Genomic DNA, 24129 nt, shown 5'->3' with positions numbered 1-24129 from the left:
TGTCAGAGTGAGTGGGTTGTCAGTGTGAGTGGGTTGTCAGAGTGAGTGGGTTGTCAGAGTGAGTGGGTTGTCAGTGTGAGTGGGTTGTCAGTGTGAGTGGGTTGTCAGTGTGAGTGGGTTATCAGTGTGAGAGGGTTATCAGTGTGAGTGGGTTGTCAGTGTGGGTGGGTTGTCAGTGTGAGTGGGTTGTCAGTGTGAGTGGGTTGTCAGTGTGAGTGGGTTGTCAGTGTGAGTGGGTTGTCAGAGTGAGTGGGTTGTCAGTGTGAGTGGGTTGTCAGTGTGAGTGGGTTTTCAGTGTGAGTGGGTTGTCAGTGTGAGTGGGTTGTCAGTGTGAGTGGGTTGTCAGAGTGAGTGGGTTGTCAGTGTGAGTGGGTTGACAGTGTGAATGGTTGTAAGTATGAGTGGGTTGTCAGTGTGAGTGGGTTGTCAGAGTGAGTGGGTTGTCAGTGTGAGTGGGTTGTCAGAGTAAGTGGGTTGTCAGTGTGAGTGGGTTGTCAGAGTAAATGGGTTGTCAGAGTGAGTGGGTTGTCAGAGTGAGTGGGTTGTCAGTGTGTGTGGGTTGTCAGTGTGAGAGGGTTGTCAGAGTGAGTGGGTTGTCAGAGTGTGTGGGTTGTCAGAGTGAGTGGGTTGTCAGAGTGTGTGGGTTATCAGTATGAGTGGGTTATCAGTGGGGTGTCATTGTGAGTTGTAAGTTGGTTGTCAGTGTGAATGAATTGTCAGTGTTCGTGGTTTGTGACAGTGTGACATGGTTGTCATGAGTGGGTTGTCAGAGTTTGGGTTTTTAGTGTAAGTGTGTGCGTTGTAAGTGTGTGTGGGTTGTAAGTGTCATAGTGAGAGGGTTGACTGAGTGAGAGGGTTGTACATGTCAGTGTGAGTTGTTGTGAGTGGGTTGTCAGTGTGAATGAGTTGATATTGTGAGTGGATTGTAAATGTCAGTGTGAGAGGGTTGTCAGTGTGAGAGGGTTGTCAGTGTGAGAGGGTTGTCAGCGTGAGAGGGTTGTCAGAGTGAGTGGGTTGTCAGAGTGAGTGGGTTGTCAGTGTGAGTGGGTTGTCAGAGTGAGTGGTTTGTCAGTGTGAGTGGGTTGTCAGAGTGAGTGGGTTGTCAGTGTGAGTGGGTTGTCAGTGTGAGTGGGTTGTCAGTGTGAGTGGGTTGTCAGTGTCAGTGGATTGTAAGTGTCAGTGTGAGTGAGATGTGAGTGGGTTGTCAGTGGAATGAGTTGTCAGTGTGAGTGAATTGTAAGTGACAGTGTGAGCTGGTTGTCAGTGTGAGTGGGTTGTAAGTGTCAATGTGAGATGGCTGTCAGTGTGAGTGGGAGGTCAGAGTGAGTGGGTTATAAGTATCAGTGTGAATGTGTTGTTAGTGGGTTGTCAGTGTGAATGAGTTGTTACTTTGAATGGATTGTAAGTGTCAGTGTGAGATGGTTCACATTGTGAGTGGGTTGTCAGAGTGAGTGGGATGTAAGTGTCAGTATGAGTGAGTTTTTGTGAGTGGGTTGTCAGTTTGAATGAGTTGTCAGTGTTAGTGAATGGTGTTAGTGTGAGATGGTTGTCAGTGTGAGTGAGTTGTCAGTGTGAGAGGATTGTAAGTCTCAGTGTGAGATAGTTGTCATGAGTGGGTTGTCCATGTGAGTGGGTTGTAAATGTCAGTCTGAGTGAGTTCTTGTGATTGGGTTGTCAGTTTGAATGAGTTGTCAGAGTGAGTGGATTGTAAGTGTCAGTGTGAGATGGTTGTCAGTGTGAGTGAGTTGTCAGAGAGGGTTGTCAGAGTGAGTGGGTTTTAAGTATGAGTGGGTTGTCAGTGTGAGTAGGGTTTCAGTGGATTGTCATTGTGAGTGAGTTGTTGTAAGTGTGTTGTCAGTGTGTGATGGTTGTCAATGTGAATGGGTTGTAATTGTCAGCGTGAGATGGTTGTCAGAGTGAGTGGGTTGTAAGTGTCACTGTGAGTGAGTTGTTGTGAGTGGTTTGTCAGTGTGAGTGGATTGTGTCAGAGTGAGTGGGTTGTCAGAGTGAGTGGGTTGTCAGAGTGAGTGGGTTGTCAGTGTGAGTGGGTTGTCAGTGTGGATGGGTTGTCAGTGTGGGTGGGTTGTCAGTGTGAGTGGGTTGTCAGTGTGAGTGGGTTGTCAGTGTGAGTGGGTTGTCAGAGTGAGTGGGTTGTCAGTGTGAGTGGGTTGTCAGTGTGAGTGGGTTGTCAGTGTGAGTGGGTTGTCAGAGCGAGTGGGTTGTCAGAGCGAGTGTGTTGTCAGTGTGAGTGGGTTGTCAGAGTGAGTGGGTTGTCAGTGTGAGTGGGTATTCAGTGTGAGTGGGTTGTCAGTGTGAGTGGGTTGTCAGAGTGAGTGGGTTGTCAGTGTGAGTGGGTTGTCAGTGTGAGTGGGTTGTCAGTGTGAGTGGGTTGTCAGAGTGAGTGGGTTGTCAGTGTGAGTGAGTTGTTGTGAGTGGTCTGTCAGTGTGAGTGGATTGTGTCAGACTGAGTGGGTTGTCAGAGTGAGTGGGTTGTCAGAGTGAGTGGGATGTCAGAGTGAGTGGGTTGTCAGAGTGAGTGGGTTGTCAGTGTGAGTGGGTTGTCAGAGTGAGTGGTTTGTCAGTGTGAGTGGGTTGTCAGAGTGAGTGGGTTGTCAGTGTGAGTGGGTTGTCAGTGTGAGTGGGTTGTCAGTGTGAGTGGGTTGTCAGAGTGAGTGGGTTGTCAGAGTGAGTGGGTTGTCAGTGTGAGTGGGTTGTAAGTGTGAGTGGGTTGTCAGAGTGAGTGGGTTGTCAGTGTGAGTGGGTTGTCAGAGTGAGTGGGTTGTCAGTGTGAGTGGGTTGTCAGAGTGAGTGGGTTGTCAGTGTGAGTGGGTTGTCAGTGTGAGTGGGTTGTCAGTGTGAGTGGGTTGTCAGAGTGAGTGGGTTGTCAGTGTCAGTGGGTTGTCAGAGTGAGTGGGTTGTCAGTGTGAGTGGGTTGTCAGAGTGAGTGGGTTGTCAGTGTGAGTGGATTGTCAGTGTGAGTGGGTTGTCAGAGTGAGTGGGTTGTCAGTGTGAGTGGGTTGTCAGAGTGAGTGGGTTGTGTTAGTGGATTGTAAGTGTCAGTGTGAGAGGGTTGTTGTGAGTGGTTTGTCAGTGTGAATGAGTTGATATTGGGAGTGGATTGTAAATGTCAGTGTGAGTGGGTTGTCAGAGTGAGTGGGTTGTAAGTGTCAGTGTGAGTTGTTGTGAGTGGGTTGTCAGTGTGAATAAATTGTGTTAGTGGATTGTAAGTGTCAGTGTGAGAGGGTTGTTGTGAGTGGGTTATCAGTGTGAATGAGTTGATATTGTGAGTGGATTGTAAATGTCAGTGTGAGTGGGTTGTCAGTGTGAGAGGGTTGTCAGTGTGAGAGGGTTGTCAGAGTGAGTGGGTTGTCAGAGTGAGTGGGTTGTCAGAGTGAGTGGGTTGTCAGAGTGAGTGGGTTGTCAGTATGAGTGGGTTATCAGTGGGGTGTCATTGTGAGTTGTAAGTTGGTTGTCAGTGTGAATGAATTGTCAGTGTTCGTGGTTTGTGTCAGTGTGACATGGTTGTCATGAGTGGGTTGTCAGAGTTTGGGTTTTTAGTGTAAGTGTGTGCGTTGTAAGTGTGTGTGGGTTGTAAGTGTCATAGTGAGAGGGTTGACTGAGTGAGAGGGTTGTACATGTCAGTGTGAGTTGTTGTGCGTGGGTTGTCAGTGTGAATGAGTTGATATTGTGAGTGGATTGTAAATGTCAGTGTGAGAGGGTTGTCAGTGTGAGAGGGTTGTCAGTGTGAGAGGGTTGTCAGCGTGAGAGGGTTGTCAGAGTGAGTGGGTTGTAATTGTCAGTGTGAGTGAGTTGTTGTGAGTGGTTTGTCAGTGTGAGTGGGTTGTCAGTGTGAGTGGGTTGTCAGAGTGAGTGGGTTGTCAGAGTGAGTGGGTTGTCAGAGTGAGTGGGTTGTCAGAGTGAGTGGGTTGTCAGAGTGAGTGGGTTGTCAGTGTGAGTGGGTTGTCAGTGTGAGTGGGTTGTCAGAGTGAGTGGGTTGTCAGAGTGAGTGGGTTGTCAGAGTGAGTGGGTTGTCAGTGTGAGTGGGTTGTCAGTGTAAGTGGGTTATCAGTGTGAGTGGGTTGTCAGTGTGAGTGGGTTGTCAGTGTGGGTGGGTTGTCAGTGTGAGTGGGTTGTCAGTGTGAGTGGGTTGTCAGTGTGAGTGGGTTGTCAGTGTGAGTGGGTTGTCAGAGTGAGTGGGTTGTCAGAGTGAGTGGGTTGTCAGTGTGAGTGTGTTGTCAGAGTGAGTGGGTTGTCAGTGTGAGTGGGTTGTCAGAGTGAGTGGGTTGTCAGTGTGAGTGGGTTGTCAGAGTGAGTGGGTTGTCAGAGTGAGTGTGTTGTCAGTGTGAGTGGGTTGTCAGTGTGAGTGGGTTGTCAGTGTAAGTGGGTTATCAGTGTGAGTGGGTTGTCAGTGTGAGTGGGTTGTCAGTGTGGGTGGGTTGTCAGTGTGAGTGGGTTGTCAGTGTGAGAGGGTTGTCAGCATGAGAGGGTTGTCAGAGTGAGTGGGTTGTAAGTGTCAGTGTGAGTGAGTTGTTGTGAGTGGTCTGTCAGTGTGAGTGGATTGTGTCAGAGTGAGTGGGTTGTCAGAGTGAGTGGGTTGTCAGAGTGAGTGGGTTGTCAGAGTGAGTGGGTTGTCAGTGTGAGTGGGTTGTCAGAGTGAGTGGGTTGTCAGAGTGAGTGGGTTGTCAGTGTGAGTGGGTTGTCAGAGTGAGTGGGTTGTCAGAGTGAGTGGGTTGTCAGTGTGAGTGGGTTGTCAGAGTGAGTGGGTTGTCAGAGTGAGTGGGTTGTCAGTGTGAGTGGGTTGTCAGAGTGAGTGGGTTGTCAGAGTGAGTGGGTTGTCAGTGTGAGTGGGTTGTCAGTGTGAGTGGGTTGTCAGAGTGAGTGGGTTGTCAGTGTGAGTGGGTTGTCAGAGTGAGTGGGTTGTCAGTGTGAGTGGGTTGTCAGTGTGAGTGGGTTGTCAGTGTGAGTGGGTTGTCAGTGTGAGTGGGTTGTCAGAGTGAGTGGGTTGTCAGTGTCAGTGGGTTGTCAGAGTGAGTGGGTTGTCAGTGTGAGTGGGTTGTCAGAGTGAGTGGGTTGTCAGTGTGAGTGGATTGTCAGTGTGAGTGGGTTGTCAGAGTGAGTGGGTTGTCAGTGTGAGTAGGTTTTCGGTGGGCTGTCATTGTGAGTTGCAAGTTCGTGTCAGTGTGAATGAATTGTCAGTGTGAGTGGATTTTAAGTGTCAGTATTAGATGCTTGTCATGAGTGGGTTGTCAGAGAGTTTGGGTTTTTAGTGTCAGTGTGAGTGTGTTGTCAGAGTGAGTGGGTTGTAAGAGTCAGTGTGAGTTGTTGTGAGTGGGTTGTCAGTGTGAATGAATTGTGTTAGTGGATTGTAAGTGTCAGTGTGAGAGGGTTGTTGTGAGTGGGTTGTCAGTGTGAATGAGTTGATATTGTGAGTGGATTGTAAATGTCAGTGTGAGTGGGTTGTCAGAGTGAGTGGGTTGTAAGTGTCAGTGTGAGTTGTTGTGAGTGGGTTGTCAGTGTGAATAAATTGTGTTACTGGATTGTAAGTGTCAGTGTGAGAGGGTTGTTGTGAGTGGGTTATCAGTGTGAATGAGTTGATATTGTGAGTGGATTGTAAATGTCAGTGTGAGTGGGTTGTCAGTGTGAGAGGGTTGTCAGTGTGAGAGGGTTGTCAGAGTGAGTGGGTTGTCAGAGTGAGTGGGATGTCAGAGTGAGTGGGTTGTCAGAGTGAGTGGGTTGTCAGTATGAGTGGGTTATCAGTGGGGTGTCATTGTGAGTTGTAAGTTGGTTGTCAGTGTGAATGAATTGTCAGTGTTCGTGGTTTGTGTCAGTGTGACATGGTTGTCATGAGTGGGTTGTCAGAGTTTGGGTTTTTAGTGTAAGTGTGTGCGTTGTAAGTGTGTGTGGGTTGTAAGTGTCATAGTGAGAGGGTTGACTGAGTGAGAGGGTTGTACATGTCAGTGTGAGTTGTTGTGAGTGGGTTGTCAGTGTGAATGAGTTGATATTGTGAGTGGATTGTAAATGTCAGTGTGAGAGGGTTGTCAGTGTGAGAGGGTTGTCAGTGTGAGAGGGTTGTCAGCGTGAGAGGGTTGTCAGAGTGAGTGGGTTGTAATTGTCAGTGTGAGTGAGTTGTTGTGAGTGGTTTGTCAGTGTGAGTGGGTTGTCAGTGTGAGTGGGTTGTCAGAGTGAGTGGGTTGTCAGAGTGAGTGGGTTGTCAGAGTGAGTGGGTTGTCAGAGTGAGTGGGTTGTCAGAGTGAGTGGGTTGTCAGTGTGAGTGGGTTGTCAGTGTGAGTGGGTTGTCAGAGTGAGTGGGTTGTCAGAGTGAGTGGGTTGTCAGAGTGAGTGGGTTGTCAGTGTGAGTGGGTTGTCAGTGTAAGTGGGTTATCAGTGTGAGTGGGTTGTCAGTGTGAGTGGGTTGTCAGCGTGGGTGGGTTGTCAGTGTGAGTGGGTTGTCAGTGTGAGTGGGTTGTCAGTGTGAGTGGGTTGTCAGTGTGAGTGGGTTGTCAGAGTGAGTGGGTTGTCAGAGTGAGTGGGTTGTCAGTGTGAGTGTGTTGTCAGAGTGAGTGGGTTGTCAGTGTGAGTGGGTTGTCAGAGTGAGTGGGTTGTCAGTGTGAGTGGGTTGTCAGAGTGAGTGGGTTGTCAGAGTGAGTGTGTTGTCAGTGTGAGTGGGTTGTCAGTGTGAGTGGGTTGTCAGTGTAAGTGGGTTATCAGTGTGAGTGGGTTGTCAGTGTGAGTGGGTTGTCAGTGTGGGTGGGTTGTCAGTGTGAGTGGGTTGTCAGTGTGAGAGGGTTGTCAGCATGAGAGGGTTGTCAGAGTGAGTGGGTTGTAAGTGTCAGTGTGAGTGAGTTGTTGTGAGTGGTCTGTCAGTGTGAGTGGATTGTGTCAGAGTGAGTGGGTTGTCAGAGTGAGTGGGTTGTCAGAGTGAGTGGGTTGTCAGAGTGAGTGGGTTGTCAGTGTGAGTGGGTTGTCAGAGTGAGTGTGTTGTCAGAGTGAGTGGGTTGTCAGTGTGAGTGGGTTGTCAGAGTGAGTGGGTTGTCAGAGTGAGTGGGTTGTCAGTGTGAATGGGTTGTCAGTGTGAGTGGGTTGTCAGTGTGAGTGGGTTATCAGTGTGAGTGGGTTGTCAGTGTGAGTGGGTTGTCAGTGTGGGTGGGTTGTCAGTGTGAGTGGGTTGTCAGTGTGAGTGGGTTGTCAGTGTGAGTGGGTTGTCAGTGTGAGTGGGTTGTCAGAGTGAGTGGGTTGTCAGTGTGAGTGGGTTGTCAGTGTGAATGGGTTGTCAGAGTGAGTGGGTTGTCAGAGTGAGTGGGTTGTCAGAGTGAGTGGGTTGTCAGTGTGTGTGGGTTGTCAGTGTGAGAGGGTTGTCAGAGTGAGTGGGTTGTCAGAGTGAGTGGGTTGTCAGAGTGAGTGGGTTGTCAGAGTGAGTGGGTTGTCAGCATGAGTGGGTTATCAGTGGGGTGTCATTGTGAGTTGTAAGTTGGTTGTCAGTGTGAATGAATTGTCAGTGTTCGTGGTTTGTGTCAGTGTGACATGGTTGTCATGAGTGGGTTGTCAGAGTTTGGGTTTTTAGTGTAAGTGTGTGCGTTGTAAGTGTGTGTGGGTTGTAAGTGTCATAGTGAGAGGGTTGTCTGAGTGAGAGGGTTGTACATGTCAGTGTGAGTTGTTGTGAGTGGGTTGTCAGTGTGAATGAGTTGATATTGTGAGTGGATTGTAAATGTCAGTGTGAGAGGGTTGTCAGTGTGAGAGGGTTGTCAGCGTGAGAGGGATGTCAGAGTGAGTGGGTTGTAAGTGTCAGTGTGAGTGAGTTGTTGTGAGTGGTTTGTCAGTGTGAGTGGGTTGTCAGTGTGAGTGGGTTGTCAGAGTGAGTGGGTTGTCAGAGTGAGTGGGTTGTCAGAGTGAGTGGGTTGTCAGTGTGAGTGGGTTGTCAGTGTGAGTGGGTTGTCAGTGTAAGTGGGTTATCAGTGTGAGTGGGTTGTCAGTGTGAGTGGGTTGTCAGTGTGGGTGGGTTGTCAGTGTGAGTGGGTTGTCAGTGTGAGAGGGTTGTCAGCATGAGAGGGTTGTCAGTGTGAGTGGGTTGTAAGTGTCAGTGTGAGTGAGTTGTTGTGAGTGGTCTGTCAGTGTGAGTGGATTGTGTCAGAGTGACTGGGTTGTCAGAGTGAGTGGGTTGTCAGAGTGAGTGGGTTGTCAGAGTGAGTGGGTTGTCAGTGTGAGTGGGTTGTCAGAGTGAGTGGGTTGTCAGAGTGAGTGGGTTGTCAGTGTGAGTTGGTTGTCAGTGTGAGTGGGTTGTCAGTGTGAGTGGGTTGTCAGTGTGAGTGGGTTGTCAGAGTGAGTGGGTTGTCAGTGTGAGTGGGTTGTCAGTGTGAGTGGGTTGTCAGTGTGAGTGGGTTGTCAGAGTGAGTGGGTTGTCAGAGTGAGTGGGTTGTCAGAGTGAGTGGGTTGTCAGTGTGAGTGGGTTGTCAGTGTGGGTGGGTTGTCAGTGTGAGTGGGTTGTCAGTGTGAGTGGGTTGTCAGTGTGAGTGGGTTGTCAGTGTGAGAGGGTTGTCAGTGTGAGAGGGTTGTCAGTGTGAGAGGGTTGTCAGTATGAGAGGGTTGTCAGAGTGAGTGGGTTGTAAGTGTCAGTGTGAGTGAGTTGTTGTGAGTGGTCTGTCAGTGTGAGTGGATTGTGTCAGAGTGAGTGGGTTGTCAGAGTGAGTGGGTTGTCAGAGTGAGTGGGTTGTCAGAGTGAGTGGGTTGTCAGTGTGAGTGGGTTGTCAGAGTGAGTGGGTTGTCAGAGTGAGTGGGTTGTCAGTGTGAGTGGGTTGTCAGTGTGAGTGGGTTGTCAGTGTGAGTGGGTTATCAGTGTGAGTGGGTTGTCAGTGTGAGTGGGTTTTCAGTGTGGGTGGGTTGTCAGTGTGAGTGGGTTGTCAGTGTGAGTGGGTTGTCAGTGTGAGTGGGTTGTCAGTGTGAGTGGGTTGTCAGAGTGAGTGGGTTGTCAGTGTGAGTGGGTTGTCAGTGTGAGTGGGTTGTCAGTGTGAGTGGGTTTTCAGTGTGAGTGGGTTGTCAGTGTGAGTGGGTTGTCAGAGTGAGTGTGTTGTCAGTGTGAGTGGGTGGTAAGTATGAGTGGGTTGTCAGTGTGAGTGGGTTGTCAGAGTGAGTGGGTTGTCAGTGTGAGTGGGTTGTCAGTGTGTGTGGGTTGTCAGAGTGAGTGGGTTGTCAGAGTGAGTGGGTTGTCAGAGTGTGTGGGTTGTCAGTGTGAGTGGGTTGTCAGTGTGAGTGGGTTGTCAGTGTGAGTGGGTTGTCAGTGTGAGTGGGTTGTCAGTGTGAGTGGATTGTCAGTGTGGGTGGGTTGTCAGTGTGGGTGGGTTGTCAGTGTGAGTGGGTTGTCAGTGTGAGTGGGTTGTCAGAGTGAGTGGGTTGTCAGTGTGAGTGGGTTGTCAGTGTGAGTGGGTTGTCAGTGTGAGTGGGTTGTAAATGTCAGTCTGAGTGAGTTCTTGTGATTGGGTTGTCAGTTTGAATGAGTTGTCAGAGTGAGTGGATTGTAAGTGTCAGTGTGAGATGGTTGTCAGTGTGAGTGAGTTGTCAGAGAGGGTTGTCAGAGTGAGTGGGTTTTAAGTATGAGTGGGTTGTCAGTGTGAGTAGGGTTTCAGTGGATTGTCATTGTGAGTGAGTTGTTGTAAGTGTGTTGTCAGTGTGTGATGGTTGTCAATGTGAATGGGTTGTAATTGTCAGCGTGAGATGGTTGTCAGAGTGAGTGGGTTGTAAGTGTCAGTGTGAGTGAGTTGTTGTGAGTGGTTTGTCAGTGTGAGTGGATTGTGTCAGAGTGAGTGGGTTGTGAGAGTGAGTGGGTTGTCAGAGTGAGTGGGTTGTCAGTGTGGATGGGTTGTCAGTGTGGGTGGGTTGTCAGTGTGAGTGGGTTGTCAGTGTGAGTGGGTTGTCAGTGTGAGTGGATTGTCAGAGTGAGTGGGTTGTCAGTGTGAGTGGGTTGTCAGTGTGAGTGGGTTGTCAGTGTGAGTGGGTTGTCAGAGCGAGTGGGTTGTCAGAGCGAGTGTGTTGTCAGTGTGAGTGGGTTGTCAGAGTGAGTGGGTTGTCAGTGTGAGTGGGTTTTCAGTGTGAGTGGGTTGTCAGTGTGAGTGGGTTGTCAGAGTGAGTGGGTTGTCAGTGTGAGTGGGTTGTCAGTGTGAGTGGGTTGTCAGTGTGAGTGGGTTGTCAGAGTGAGTGGGTTGTCAGTGTGAGTGAGTTGTTGTGAGTGGTCTGTCAGTGTGAGTGGATTGTGTCAGAGTGAGTGGGTTGTCAGAGTGAGTGGGTTGTCAGAGTGAGTGGGTTGTCAGAGTGAGTGGGTTGTCAGAGTGAGTGGGTTGTCAGAGTGAGTGGGTTGTCAGTGTGAGTGGGTTGTCAGTGTGAGTGGGTTGTCAGTGTGAGTGGGTTGTCAGTGTGAGTGGGTTGTCAGTGTGAGTGGGTTGTCAGTGTGAGTGGCTTGTCAGAGTGAGTGGGTTGTCAGAGTGAGTGGGTTGTCAGTGTGAGTGGGTTGTAAGTGTGAGCGGGTTGTCAGAGTGAGTGGGTTGTCAGTGTGAGTGGGTTGTCAGAGTGAGTGGGTTGTCAGTGTGAGTGGGTTGTCAGTGTGAGTGGGTTGTCAGTGTGAGTGGGTTGTCAGAGTGAGTGGGTTGTCAGAGTGAGTGGGTTGTCAGTGTGAGTGTGTTGTCAGAGTGAGTGGGTTGTCAGTGTGAGTGGGTTGTCAGAGTGAGTGGGTTGTCAGTGTGAGTGGGTTGTCAGAGTGAGTGGGTTGTCAGTGTGAGTGGGTTGTCAGTGTGAGTGGGTTGTCAGTGTGAGTGGGTTGTCAGTGTGAGTGGGTTGTCAGAGTGAGTGGGTTGTCAGTGTGAGTGGGTTGTCAGAGTGAGTGGGTTGTCAGTGTGAGTGGGTTGTCAGTGTGAGTGGGTTGTCAGTGTGAGTGGATTGTCAGTGTGAGTGGGTTGTCAGAGTGAGTGGGTTGTCAGTGTGAGTAGGTTTTCGGTGGGGTGTCATTGTGAGTTGCAAGTTGGTGTCAGTGTGAATGAATTGTCAGTGTGAGTGGATTTTAAGTGTCAGTATTAGATGCTTGTCATGAGTGGGTTGTCAGAGAGTGTGGGTTTTTAGTGTCAGTGTGAGTGTGTTGTCAGAGTGAGTGGGTTGTAGGAGTCAGTGTGAGTTGTTGTGAGTGGGTTGTCAGTGTGAATGAATTGTGTTAGTGGATTGTAAGTGTCAGTGTGAGAGGGTTGTTGTGAGTGGGTTGTCAGTGTGAATGAGTTGATATTGTGAGTGGATTGTAAATGTCAGTGTGAGTGGGTTGTCAGAGTGAGTGGGTTGTAAGTGTCAGTGTGAGTTGTTGTGAGTGGGTTGTCAGTGTGAATAAATTGTGTTAGTGGATTGTAAGTGTCAGTGTGAGAGGGTTGTTGTGAGTGGGTTATCAGTGTGAATGAGTTGATATTGTGAGTGGATTGTAAATGTCAGTGTGAGTGGGTTGTCAGTGTGAGAGGGTTGTCAGTGTGAGAGGGTTGTCAGAGTGAGTGGGTTGTCAGAGTGAGTGGGTTGTCAGAGTGAGTGGGTTGTCAGTATGAGTGGGTTATCAGTGGGGTGTCATTGTGAGTTGTAAGTTGGTTGTCAGTGTGAATGAATTGTCAGTGTTCGTGGTTTGTGTCAGTGTGACATGGTTGTCATGAGTGGGTTGTCAGAGTTTGGGTTTTTAGTGTAAGTGTGTGCGTTGTAAGTGTGTGTGGGTTGTAAGTGTCATAGTGAGAGGGTTGACTGAGTGAGAGGGTTGTACATGTCAGTGTGAGTTGTTGTGAGTGGGTTGTCAGTGTGAATGAGTTGATATTGTGAGTGGATTGTAAATGTCAGTGTGAGAGGGTTGTCAGTGTGAGAGGGTTGTCAGTGTGAGAGGGTTGTCAGCGTGAGAGGGTTGTCAGAGTGAGTGGGTTGTAATTGTCAGTGTGAGTGAGTTGTTGTGAGTGGTTTGTCAGTGTGAGTGGGTTGTCAGTGTGAGTGGGTTGTCAGAGTGAGTGGGTTGTCAGAGTGAGTGGGTTGTCAGAGTGAGTGGGTTGTCAGAGTGAGTGGGTTGTCAGAGTGAGTGGGTTGTCAGTGTGAGTGGGTTGTCAGTGTGAGTGGGTTGTCAGAGTGAGTGGGTTGTCAGAGTGAGTGGGTTGTCAGAGTGAGTGGGTTGTCAGAGTGAGTGGGTTGTCAGAGTGAGTGGGTTGTCAGTGTGAGTGGGTTGTCAGTGTGAGTGGGTTGTCAGAGTGAGTGGGTTGTCAGAGTGAGTGGGTTGTCAGAGTGAGTGGGTTGTCAGTGTGAGTGGGTTGTCAGTGTGAGTGGGTTGTCAGTGTAAGTGGGTTATCAGTGTGAGTGGGTTGTCAGTGTGAGTGGGTTGTCAGTGTGGGTGGGTTGTCAGTGTGAGTGGGTTGTCAGTGTGAGTGGGTTGTCAGTGTGAGTGGGTTGTCAGTGTGAGTGGGTTGTCAGAGTGAGTGGGTTGTCAGAGTGAGTGGGTTGTCAGTGTGAGTGTGTTGTCAGAGTGAGTGGGTTGTCAGTGTGAGTGGGTTGTCAGAGTGAGTGGGTTGTCAGTGTGAGTGGGTTGTCAGAGTGAGTGGGTTTTCAGTGTGAGTGGGTTGTCAGTGTGAGTGGGTTGTCAGTGTGAGTGGGTTGTCAGTGTGAGTGGGTTGTCAGAGTGAGTGGGTTGTCAGTGTGAGTGGGTTGTCAGAGTGAGTGGGTTGTTAGTGTGAGTGGGTTGTCAGTGTGAGTGGGTTGTCAGAGTGAGTGGGTTGTCAGTGTGAGTGGGTTGTCAGAGTGAGTGGGTTGTCAGTGTGAGTGGGTTGTCAGTGTGAGTGGGTTGTCAGTGTGAGTGGGTTGTCAGTGTGAGTGGGTTGTCAGTGTGAGTGGGTTGTAAGAGTGAGTGGGTTGTCAGAGTGAGTGGGTTGTCAGTGTGAGTGGGTTGTCAGTGTGAGTGGGTTGTCAGTGTGAGTGGGTTGTCAGAGTGAGTGGGTTGTCAGTGTGAGTGGGTTGTCAGAGTGAGTGGGTTGTCAGTGTGAGTGGGTTGTCAGTGTGAGTGGGTTGTCAGTGTGAGTGGGTTGTCAGTGTGAGTGGGTTGTCAGAGTGAGTGGGTTGTCAGAGTGAGTGGGTTGTCAGAGTGAGTGGGTTGTCAGTGTGTTTGGGTTGTCAGAGTGAGTGGGTTGTCAGTGTGAGTGGGTTGTCAGTGTGAGCGGGTTGTCAGAGTGAGTGGGTTGTCAGTGTGCGTAGGTTTTCGGTGGGGTGTCATTGTGAGTTGCAAGTTGGTTGTCAGTTTGAATGAATTGTCAGTGTGAGTGGATTGTAAGTGTCAGTATTAGATGCTTGTCATGAGTGGGTTGTCAGAGAGAGTGGGTTTTTAGTGTCAGTGTGAGTGTGTTGTCAGAGTGAGTGGGTTGTAAGTGTCAGTGTGAGTTGTTGTGAGTGGGTTGTCAGTGTGAATGAATTGTGTTAGTGGATTGTAAGTGTCAGTGTGAGAGGGTTGTTGTGAGTGGGTTGTCAGTGTGAATGAGTTGATATTGTGAGTGGATTGTAAATGTCAGTGTGAGTGGGTTGTCAGAGTGAGTGGGTTGTAAGTGTCAGTGTGAGTTGTTGTGAGTGGGTTGTCAGTGTGAATGAATTGTGTTAGTGGATTGTAAGTGTCAGTGTGAGAGGGTTGTTGTGAGTGGGTTGTCAGTGTGAATGAGTTGATATTGTGAGTGGATTGTAAATATCAGTGTGAGTGGGTTGTCAGTGTGAGAGGGTTGTCAGTGTGAGAGGGTTGTCAGAGTGAGTGGGTTGTCAGAGTGAGTGGGTTGTCAGAGTGAGTGGGTTGTCAGTATGAGTGGGTTATCAGTGGGGTGTCATTGTGAGTTGTAAGTTGGTTGTCAGTGTGAATGAATTGTCAGTGTTCGTGGTTTGTGTCAGTGTGACATGGTTGTCATGAGTGGGTTGTCAGAGTTTGGGTTTTTAGTGTAAGTGTGTGCGTTTTCAGTGTGTGTGGGTTGTAAGTGTCATTGTGAGAGGGTTGTCAGAGTGAGTTGGTTGTACATGTCAGTGTGAGTTGTTGTGAGTGGGTTGTCAGTGTGAATGAGTTGATATTGTGAGTGGATTGTAAATGTCAGTGTGAGAGGGTTGTCAGTGTGAGAGGGTTGTCAGCGTGAGAGGGTTGTCGGTGTGAGAGGGTTGTCGGCGTGAGAGGGTTGTCGGCGTGAGTGGGTTGTCGGCGTGAGAGGGTTGTCGGCGTGAGAGGGTTGTCGGCGTGAGAGGGTTGTCGGCGTGAGAGGGTTGTCGGCGTGAGAGGGTTGTCGGTGTGAGAGGGTTGTCGGTGTGAGAGGGTTGTCGGTGTGAGAGGGTTGTCAGTGTGAGTAGGTTTTCAGGGATTTGTCATTGTGAGTGAGTTGTTGTGAATGGATTGTCAGTTTGAGGGGATTATAAGTTTCAGTGTGAGATGGTTGTCATGAGCGGGTAGTCAGACTGAGTGGGTTTTTCGTGTCAGTGTGAGAGGGTTGTCATTGTAAATGAATTGTCAGTGAGTGGGTTGTCAGTGTGAGTGTGTTTTAGTGTCAGTATCAGAGGTTTGTCAGTGTGAGAGTGTTGTGTCATTGAGAGTGTTATCAGTGTGAGTGGGTTGTTATTGTGAGCAGGTTGTCATCGTGAGATGGTTGTTAGTGTGAGTGGATTGTTATTATTGGTGAAAGGCCATTAGTCAATGACAATAAAGATCAGTGTTCATGGTTAATTTCCTCCTCTAGTGTTCAGAGATACAGGGGTTATTCCAAAGGTTCAGCTTTATCCCCAATGGCCCTCACATGCCAGATGTTTACCAAACTTAATTTCTTTAAGGACACTTTACCCCTTTCACCTCCCTGTGAAATAGTTGACCACATCAGGACACTGAGAAATTAGATCTGCATCACAGGCACCAGCCATAATAGATGATCATTTCCATCTCCGCAATGGTTGATATAATGCCAGACTGCAAGTTCGATACTGCCTGATTCTACTAGGATTCTGTGTCAGTCCTGCAGCAAGCACAGCTTTTAAAATAAATAGAAAAGGCCATGCCATTGAAATCCTTTACTCTGACAGCAAACATATTTTTGGCAGCAATCCACCATGTCAGGTTCTATTATACTGCTGGCTGAAGTCTTACAAGCCTTCCAACAGATGGAAACTTCTAAAGAATTTCAATACCGATTTAATTGGATCTAAATGAGATTTACCCACAGCCAGCTATCTATCGGCAACAATACATACCTAGTTAGCAATCACTTGAGGCTGTGGGCTGATTAGTTCTTTCAAATTTCTCTAGAACACCCAAGAATGTCATTCACCCCATCAAGTCCATGCCACTCGTGCGATTCCACCACTACTTTCTCTGTGCCATTATCCGGCTCAGTTGCTCATCATCTCCTTTACCAATTGCAAGCAGGGTTGCAATTAATTTCTTGCACATTTATGCATATGGGAGGAAACAGATCAATTACAAGGAGAAAGTGAAAACTCCACACACACAACAATGGTGGTTGGGATTTAACCCAGATTGTTGGAGCTTCCATCTGTCATGTAGAAGCCCTGAACCAAGACACTCACTGTGTATCAGATTTGTTGTCAGAGTACATTCATGACTGCACATACAACTCTGAGGATCTTTCTCCTGCAGACGAGGCAGAATTACCACTAATTGGTAGTGCAAAAATAATGCAGACATACAGTATAAACAAATAAAGAAGTCTAAGCAAATTGACTATGAAATACAGAGAGAAAATAGATCAATAAAGTGCAAAAGTAAGAGTCCTTTAAATGAGGCCCTGATTGAGTTTGTTGTTGAGGAGTCTGATGGTGGAGGGAGAGCAGCTGTTCCTAAACCTGGTGGTGCGAGTTTTGTGGCACCGATACCTCCTTCCTGATAGTAGCAACAAGAACAGAAAATTGTCTGGGTGGTGAGGGTCTTTGATGATTGCTGCTGCTCCCTGGCGTCAACGTTCCCTATAGATGTTCTCAATAGTGGGGAGAGATTTGCTGTGACGTCCTGAGCTGTGTCCACTATCTTTTGCAGGGCTTCATGCTCTGAGGTATTAGTTTCCCCATACCAGACCATGATGCAGTCAGTCAGTACACATTCCACCACACCTCTGTAAAATTTGCAAGGATTTCTGATGTCATACCAAACCTCCACAAACTCCTGAGGAAGTAGAGGCGCTGACATGCTTTCTTCATGATGCCATAAGTGTGTTGGGTTCAGGAAAGATCCTCTGAGATAGTGACTCCCAGGAACTTAAAATTTGCTCACCCTCTTCACCTCCGATACCCCAGTGATCACTGGATTGTAAACCTCTGGTTTTTCCTTCCTGAAGTCACAAGCAGCTCCTTGGTTTTGGTGAGATTGAGTGAGATTGTTGTTAGTTCACCATTCAGCCAAGTTTTCAATCTCCCTCCTATTTGCTGACTCTTTTCCCCTTTATATACAACCCATTTCCGTGGCATCGTCGGTAAATTTGTAGATGGTGTTATCGTTGAATCGAGCCACACAGTCATAGGCATATAGTGAGATGAACAGGAGGCAAAGAGCACAGCCCTGTGGTGCTCCAGGACTGATGGAGATTGTGGAGGTGAAGTTCTTACCAATGTCACTGATTGTGGTCTGGAGGTGAGGAAATAAGCCATGTAACAAGACTCACTGCAAAGCCTGCAACAAGACTATCACTGCCATTAGGCTTGAGACATGACCTCACACTGGTTTATTATAACTCTGTTGGATTGTACTCTGCTTATCTGGTGAGGGATGTTTGTTTTGGGGATAAAAGACTTCTCCACTTTGCAGGAGTATTGAATTCCCACCCTGATTGATGGGGTGAAAATTCTGGCAGAAATAACGGTTTCTTTGCTTCATCTTGCTCTGTGCGGGACAAAACAAAAGCGTTTTTACTTTGCACCTCTGTATAAGACAAGCTGGAATCCTGCAAAGGCATCCAGGCAATCCTCTCTCTGGAAGGTCTTGCAGAATCGACATCAGGTGCAGATTCCACCCTGCAAACAAACCAGTGACAATTCTGCAGTCAGAAACTCCAAGTCTTGCTCAAATGAAAACCTGCATTTAAATTTGAACAAAAGAGAGGACTTTAAGCCAAAGAAATATTGTTATGGTTCTGTTACAATGTGATGATGTGATATGATGGAACCATTGTCAGCGTCAAGCCCAGTGTGCTGATTCAAGTTCTCCTCACTCTTCTACAACCACGAGCCTAGATGCAAATGCACCAGGGCACCTTTGCCTTCCCATCTGTCAGGATGAGACTGTCACTTAGTGGAAAATACACTGTCCTCCTTCCTTCATTGCACACGACAATTGATTTAATCTCTGCATGTTTTTTAAAAAAATTAATTTAGACATACAGCACTGTAACAGGCCCTTTCGGCCCATGAGCCCGTGCTGTCCAATTACATCCAATTGTCCTACAACCCCCCAGTACGTTTTTGAATGGTGGGAAGAAACTGGAGCAGCTGGGGGAAATCCATGCAGACACGGGGAGAAGGTACAAACTCCTTACAGAGAGCTCTGGATTAGAATCCCAGTCCCGATTGCTCCCACTGCTACAGCTTTGCACTAACCCGTTACACTAACCATGCTGAGAAGTCACAGAACAATCTATAGAGCAAACAGAAGGTCTCGATGGCTCTTCCTGGACAAATGTTTGTCCCATCACTGCAGGCTTCTGCTGTCCTAGCTGTGAAATAATCTGTACTATTGGCAGGAAAGCAGGCAATCTGCAGCCTCAAATGGCGTTTAATTGACCTCAGGAAGGCTCTCCATCGTTATCAGGTTGAAACATGGGCACACCATGGCAATAGACCCCATCATTATGTATAAGCTGTGTAACTGTAGTGTTCACAGCAATGCCTTGGGAAAGCTGACATCTTTATATTATTGTGAGAGCAGTATTCCATATACCAACACTCAATGCAAAATACGAACACATATTTATTCAGCTCATCAGCTAACACCCCAATGCTTAAAGCCTCTTCATTCTGCAGTAATTTTCTCCAAACACAGATGGTTACATTCATTTTAAAAATTAAATTTAAACTTAGACATACAGCACAGACATACAGGTCCTTTCAGCCCACACCACCTAATTACACTCAATTGACCGACAACCCCAGTATGTTTTGAACGGTGGGAGGAAACCAGAGCCTCCACGGGAAACCCATGCATACACAGGGAGAACATACAAACTCCTTACAGGCAGCGCAAGATTCGAACCCGGGTCCCAATCGCTGGTGCGGTTCCAGGTGGTCAAAATATGGTCACCATGTGGTTACCTCGACATCAAATGTCAGCACTGTTATTGATGTGTTCCTGTTACACTGATGGAGATTGGTGTGATGTTACAAAAGAAGTGTTACAGTGACTGCACAAAGGCCCTGACCATACATGTTTGTACAATGTACCCATTCCAATAATCAAAAGTGTTGACTAAAACAATACAGACATTGCTTGATTTACAAAGATAGTAAAACCCCTGTTATTCAGAATTCAAGCAACCGGCAAAAAAAAATTTGCAGAAAATAAATACGGAAGTTTAAAATTGGCAAGCCTCGCCATTCATTCGCCAATAATACAACACGTGATCTCAATCAACCAGAAAATTCACTTATCCGGCATCTACCAATCCCCATTGATGGATGCCAAGGGTTTTACTGTAAATGATTTACATATTTTTCTCCAGATTTGACTCTGTGGGCAGATCTCTGCCTCACAAAGCTATTTTTTAACTATAATGAAGAGTACACCATTCACCAATCATGGAAAACTCTGTACCAAAGAAGGCTTGATGCAGTTCGATTGATGGAACTTTGCTCAATGAAAATTTTTCCAGAAACACAATCCATTTATAACTCGAAGAATGTATTACACATTGGAGAAAGTCAGAATTACGCCTTGAATCTCAATGTTACTTTCAGTGCATAAACGTAGGGGAACTTCAACATATTTATCCTATTTTCCTGAAGTGGGAAAATCAATGGGGATTCTGGGGAATGGCATAAATAGCCATTAAGTTAAGATTAAGATTTCACCATCTAGGGATGCTTTAACGTCAGTGGCAAACCTTTGGTCATCTTTTGCTAATTGGCATTTTGCGAGTTTCACAAAGCAACCCGGAGATTTAGGTAAGTGATAAATATTGTAAGGCTGGGGAAAAAAAACCTTTTCTTTATCAAAACACTGCTCTTTGGAGCTTTAGTTGCTCACGGTACTTCTGTGGGTACAGTGCATACTCTTCTGCACTACTATGTTGGTCTTGGGTCTCTGAAGTAGATCAGCAAATAACCACCTGATTCAGAGGAAGGAGTCATGACAAGTGAAAAGTTGTGCAACCATTGATGAGAATGTACAGTCGTCTTTCAGCAGTGATAGTGGTAAACACTGTACACTGTCAGATGACTGTACATGTTCTATTGTATTACAATTACATTCTTTGCATATCACTAGCAATGTCTATATGCACTGAAAATCATCAATAATAGCTGGACACACTCCAAATCACCAATGACTGTACATGTTTCACATTCCTACACCACATCACCAGCGAAGCCTGTACACACTCCAAATCACCCACGATGACAGTACTCATTCCACGTCACCAATGGCAGTACACATTGCACACGTCGCATCACTAATGATGACTGTACAGATAATAATCTTTTTTCCAAAGTCAATTTCATGAGAAATCTTAGGGTGTTTTCGAGAAGATGACAAGCAGGGGCATGGGTGCTATTTATGTGAACGGTGCCTTGGGAAAACCTGCTGCTCTCCCTAGCTCACTGCTCACTGAACCAAGGTACTGAATTCCCAAGTCTTAATCGAACTGGAAGCATGTTCTGTGAGTACCTAGCAATGAAGATGAAGACCTGCCTAGTACTTAAATAAGAGACCACCAGGGTACCCAAGACATATTAGGCTTGCCAGTGTAGCGTGAATAAACACACGACTGGAGGGAGAACATACACTTTTATTAGCTTATAACTGAGGGTCTTCAGAGGGGCTCAGGGTTTAGGGGGGAAACCAGGGTATGCGTAGGTGCGGCCAGGACCGGGAGATGGAGCCGGCCATCAGCATAACACACCACCAGTGAGTCTCAGTTCACTGCAGCCAGTAAATCAGACCCATGATCTAACCAACAGCCTGCATTCAATAAGAATCCTGATGAAGTGTTTCAGCTTGTAACAAATCAATTTTTTCTTCCACTGATGCTGCTTGACCCACTGAACTCCTCCAGCAGATTGTGTTTGGAAGAAGAATCTCAATTGCTTTGCCTTCGATAAGTAAGATAAACATTCTATTTTCTACTCATGAGGATGCCATTCACTCCATTGAATCCATGCCAGCTCTCATGGGAGCAATCCCATCAGTCAAGTCAAATCAAGTCAAGTTTATTATCATCTGATTGCACAAAAACAACCCTACGAAACAGCATTCTCTGGTCTTTGGTGCAAAACACATAGACACACAACCAGACATGACTCTCACACTGACAAACAAAACATATGCAGGACTGGTATTCACATATACAAATAAATAAATAATTCATTCTAAACTTCAAACCCTTCTCACTTATATATGGTTCCACTAGAGCTGGCAACTGCTGTGTTTCTCAACAGGAAATTGGGTCTCTGGCCTTCTTTCTGATGACTATAATCCCACAATTTCCTTGCTGGCTCTGAAGGAGATTTCACTGTTGGCTTTAACTTCTGCAGTGGACTACTCTCAGTGATTGATTGGTTGACAGCACAGCCATTACAGGGGCAGAGTATAGCTCAGCATAATGTGTAACCACATGGTGACCATATTTTGACCACCTGGAACCGCACCAGTGATTGGGACCCGGGTTCGAATCTTGCGCTGTCTGTAAGGAGTTTGTATGTTCGCCCTGTGTCTGCATGGGTTTCCCCTGAAGGCTCTGGTTTCCTCCCACCGTTCAAAACATACTGGGGTTGTCGGTCAATTGAGTGTAATTGGGTTGTGTGGGCTGAAAGGGCCTGTATGTCTGTGCTGTATGTAGATGTGAAAATCAGAAATAATGTGCTTACTTTGAAGTACGGCTCAATATGCAGTCACAACTTTCCTATTCTCTCCGCTAATGCATTAACCTTTTAGCATCCAAAAATGCTTGGGGCTCTTTGCTGTACTTTTCTTTGTATGGATCATTTGCCCTGTTGTAATATTGTAGTTGAAGACATTTACTTTCAGGTCAGCCCCATACATGGCACAACATTTTATCCAGACTCTCCGGTCATTTTACGAATGATATTGGAGTTCTTCTTGGACATAAAAGCAATACATCATTTGGGGTCAAGAGCTTCGTTTTGCTACTCTAGGTAAGCTCAGTGTAGAGGAGATTAATATTTTGGAAGCAGCTTAGATGGCCTATTAGACTAGCAATTAATGGGTTGTCTTATAAGGAAAGTTTGAAAGGCCAGGCTGAAGTTTAGAAGAATGAGAAACAAATTGTTTGAAATATATAACTTGGTGATAATCTTGAGAGAATGGCTGCTAAGAGGACATTTCCTCATGAGGGAGAATATTGACTAAGGATCACTGCTTTAAAAAAGACATCAACATTTAAGACAGAGGAGAAATTTTCTCTCAGAGGACTGAGCAGCTTTGGAACTTTTCCTCAAACAGTGCTGGAAGTAGAGTCTTTGAATAATTTGTTTAGTCAAAGGTGGAAAGATTACACAGGAAAGACAGGAGTGCAGAGTTGAGACTGTGGTCAAATCAACCAGAAGCTTATTAAATGTGAAATCATGCTCAAGTGGTCAAGTGGCTCCTAAATCATATGTTGGTGTGCTCCTTGGCATTGACATGGATTGGTGGCCAGTTGATTAGCTCCCAAAAACACATCGCGAGTTTCCTATTGCAGCGTCATGTGTTTGTAATGTGCAGGTGTGGTCTCAGCAACAGGGACCTAGAGTGAGTCACTGGTGGTGGCATGGAGGAGGAGCTGAACAGATGGATCAATACTCTAAGTGTTAACTGACACCCTGTTTATTCTTGCAAGGAACTGCTTGTAAGTTATGTGGTAATAAATGAAAAGCATGATAGAAGAACACGCTGAAATCTTTAAAACGAGAGCTACGTAGATGTAATAATGATTTAATAGACAGTAAACACAATGAAGCAAAACCGCAGACATTTGCAGATAAATGAAAAGTGCGAGTACATGTCAGCCATTGGAATACCAGAAATTTGCCCTTACAGAATTCACAAATTACTCCCCCAAAAATTAAATAAAATTCACTCTCACAGAATTGATGTGAAAAAATATTAAATAAAGGATCAATTTTTGCAACTTACATTTCTTGACGTGTGTGCAGACGACACAGCTTCACCATTCAGAAATACTTGGAACAAGACCTCTGAAACCTGTATAGTATTGAGAGTAAGAAGTGATCTGTCTTATTGGGTATCTAAGGGCAGCAAAAACATTTTTAAGTTGCGATGCTTATTTTGATAAGCATCTTAGTTTAATGTGGTGATAGGAACAGATCTATTGTCTCAGAGAATAAAGGAGAACCTTTTATAGAAGGCACATCCTGACTAAAATCTAACCTCATCACCGTATGGGAGAAGAGGGGCCCCATGCTGGCTGGAGTTTGGTCCCTTTTAGTTCCAACGGAAAATAACCAGTATCAGCCAAAACAAGTCCAACAAACATTGCTTACTGTATGCCAAACAAATCAAGTATCTTAAGCTCAAGTTTATTTGTCACATTATGTCCAGTTGAGTGAGAAAGGTTCTTCCCTCACCTGTTTAAAAGAATTTCTCAAACATTTATCCAGCAGTATAACCATCACAATTTACAGAGAATAAGACTGCAAGAAAAGAAAGAGTAATCAGTACCAAGCAAGGGGTGCATAATAGCACTGTTATGGGGTTCATTCAGGAATCTGATGGCTGTGGGGAAGAAATGGTCATGAAGCCTCTGGGTGCACGCTTTCACACTCTTGAGCCTTCTCCCCAATGGGAGGACAGAGACCATTTTCATAGGTTGCGGTGAATCCTTCAGCATGTTGGCTCTCTTTCCTCATCGATGGGAGATGTTGATGGAATCTATGGAGGGCATTGTGTTCTGAACTGCAACCATGACCTTCTGCAGCCTCTTCTGAACAGAGCAGAGCACCTCCCATTGGGCACTGTGATTCTGGAACTACCAGCACCTGAAATGCAGTCACTGGTCATTTATCAAGTTGTTGCCCAAGGACACTTTGCTGTGTGGACATTGATTGGAAGTTTTATGCTCCTTAACTACCAAAGCTAAACTTTTCACGAACAGTCAATGTAGGGGTTTCTGCCTTTAAGACCAAAACATTATTCCTTGTCTTGTGTTCCAAAAACTTTGTTTAGCCAGTGTAATTCCCTTCCAATCTTTCAATCCTTGATTACATCACACCTTGAAGTGAAGCTTATTTGCCAAAGATCTGCCCAAGTTTTACCCCATGTCCTTTTTGCCACTTCCTCAGTTCGCTGTGATCTGAGAATTTAATAGCCTTGCTTTGAGGCTGTGATTGGAGTTCTGAACAAATACCCTCTTGAACACAAATCCCTAGGATGCTTCACTCCAATCTTTCTCCTAACTGTTCACTACTTACTTACCAGCTGCAGAACCACACCAGGAACTGGCTGTTGAGGCTTCATTAATATCTATGAGACCAACTTACAAAACAACACAGGTATATGAAATGGGAACCAAAGTAGACCATTCAGTCCTTCAAATCTAGTCCATCATTCATGCATGATTTTCTCAGCATCATTTTCCTCCCTATTTCCATATCCTTTGATTTTTAATATCCAAATATCCATTGATTTCTGTTTTAAAGCAACCTTTTTCTTCCACTCACATACCACTTTAAATGATCCCCATGCCATTGATGCTCCATGATTAATAAGGGATTGTTACACCACTGAGCACCCATCGGGAATGGTTAAAGTTGGATGTGAGTAGAAAGAAAAAGGCTGAGCACCACTGTTTTAAAGGAACCCAGTGATTGCAATTCACCATTCTCTGAGTGAGCCAATCTAATATTCATCTTCTTCATTGTTTGCAGCGTCTTTGCTTTCAATGACCGATCTACAAGGACATTTCC

The sequence above is a fragment of the Narcine bancroftii genome, chromosome 14 (assembly GCF_036971445.1).
Source record: "Narcine bancroftii isolate sNarBan1 chromosome 14, sNarBan1.hap1, whole genome shotgun sequence".
In the NCBI taxonomy this organism is placed as follows: domain Eukaryota; kingdom Metazoa; phylum Chordata; class Chondrichthyes; order Torpediniformes; family Narcinidae; genus Narcine; species Narcine bancroftii.
This window is presented reverse-complemented; position numbering follows the sequence as displayed.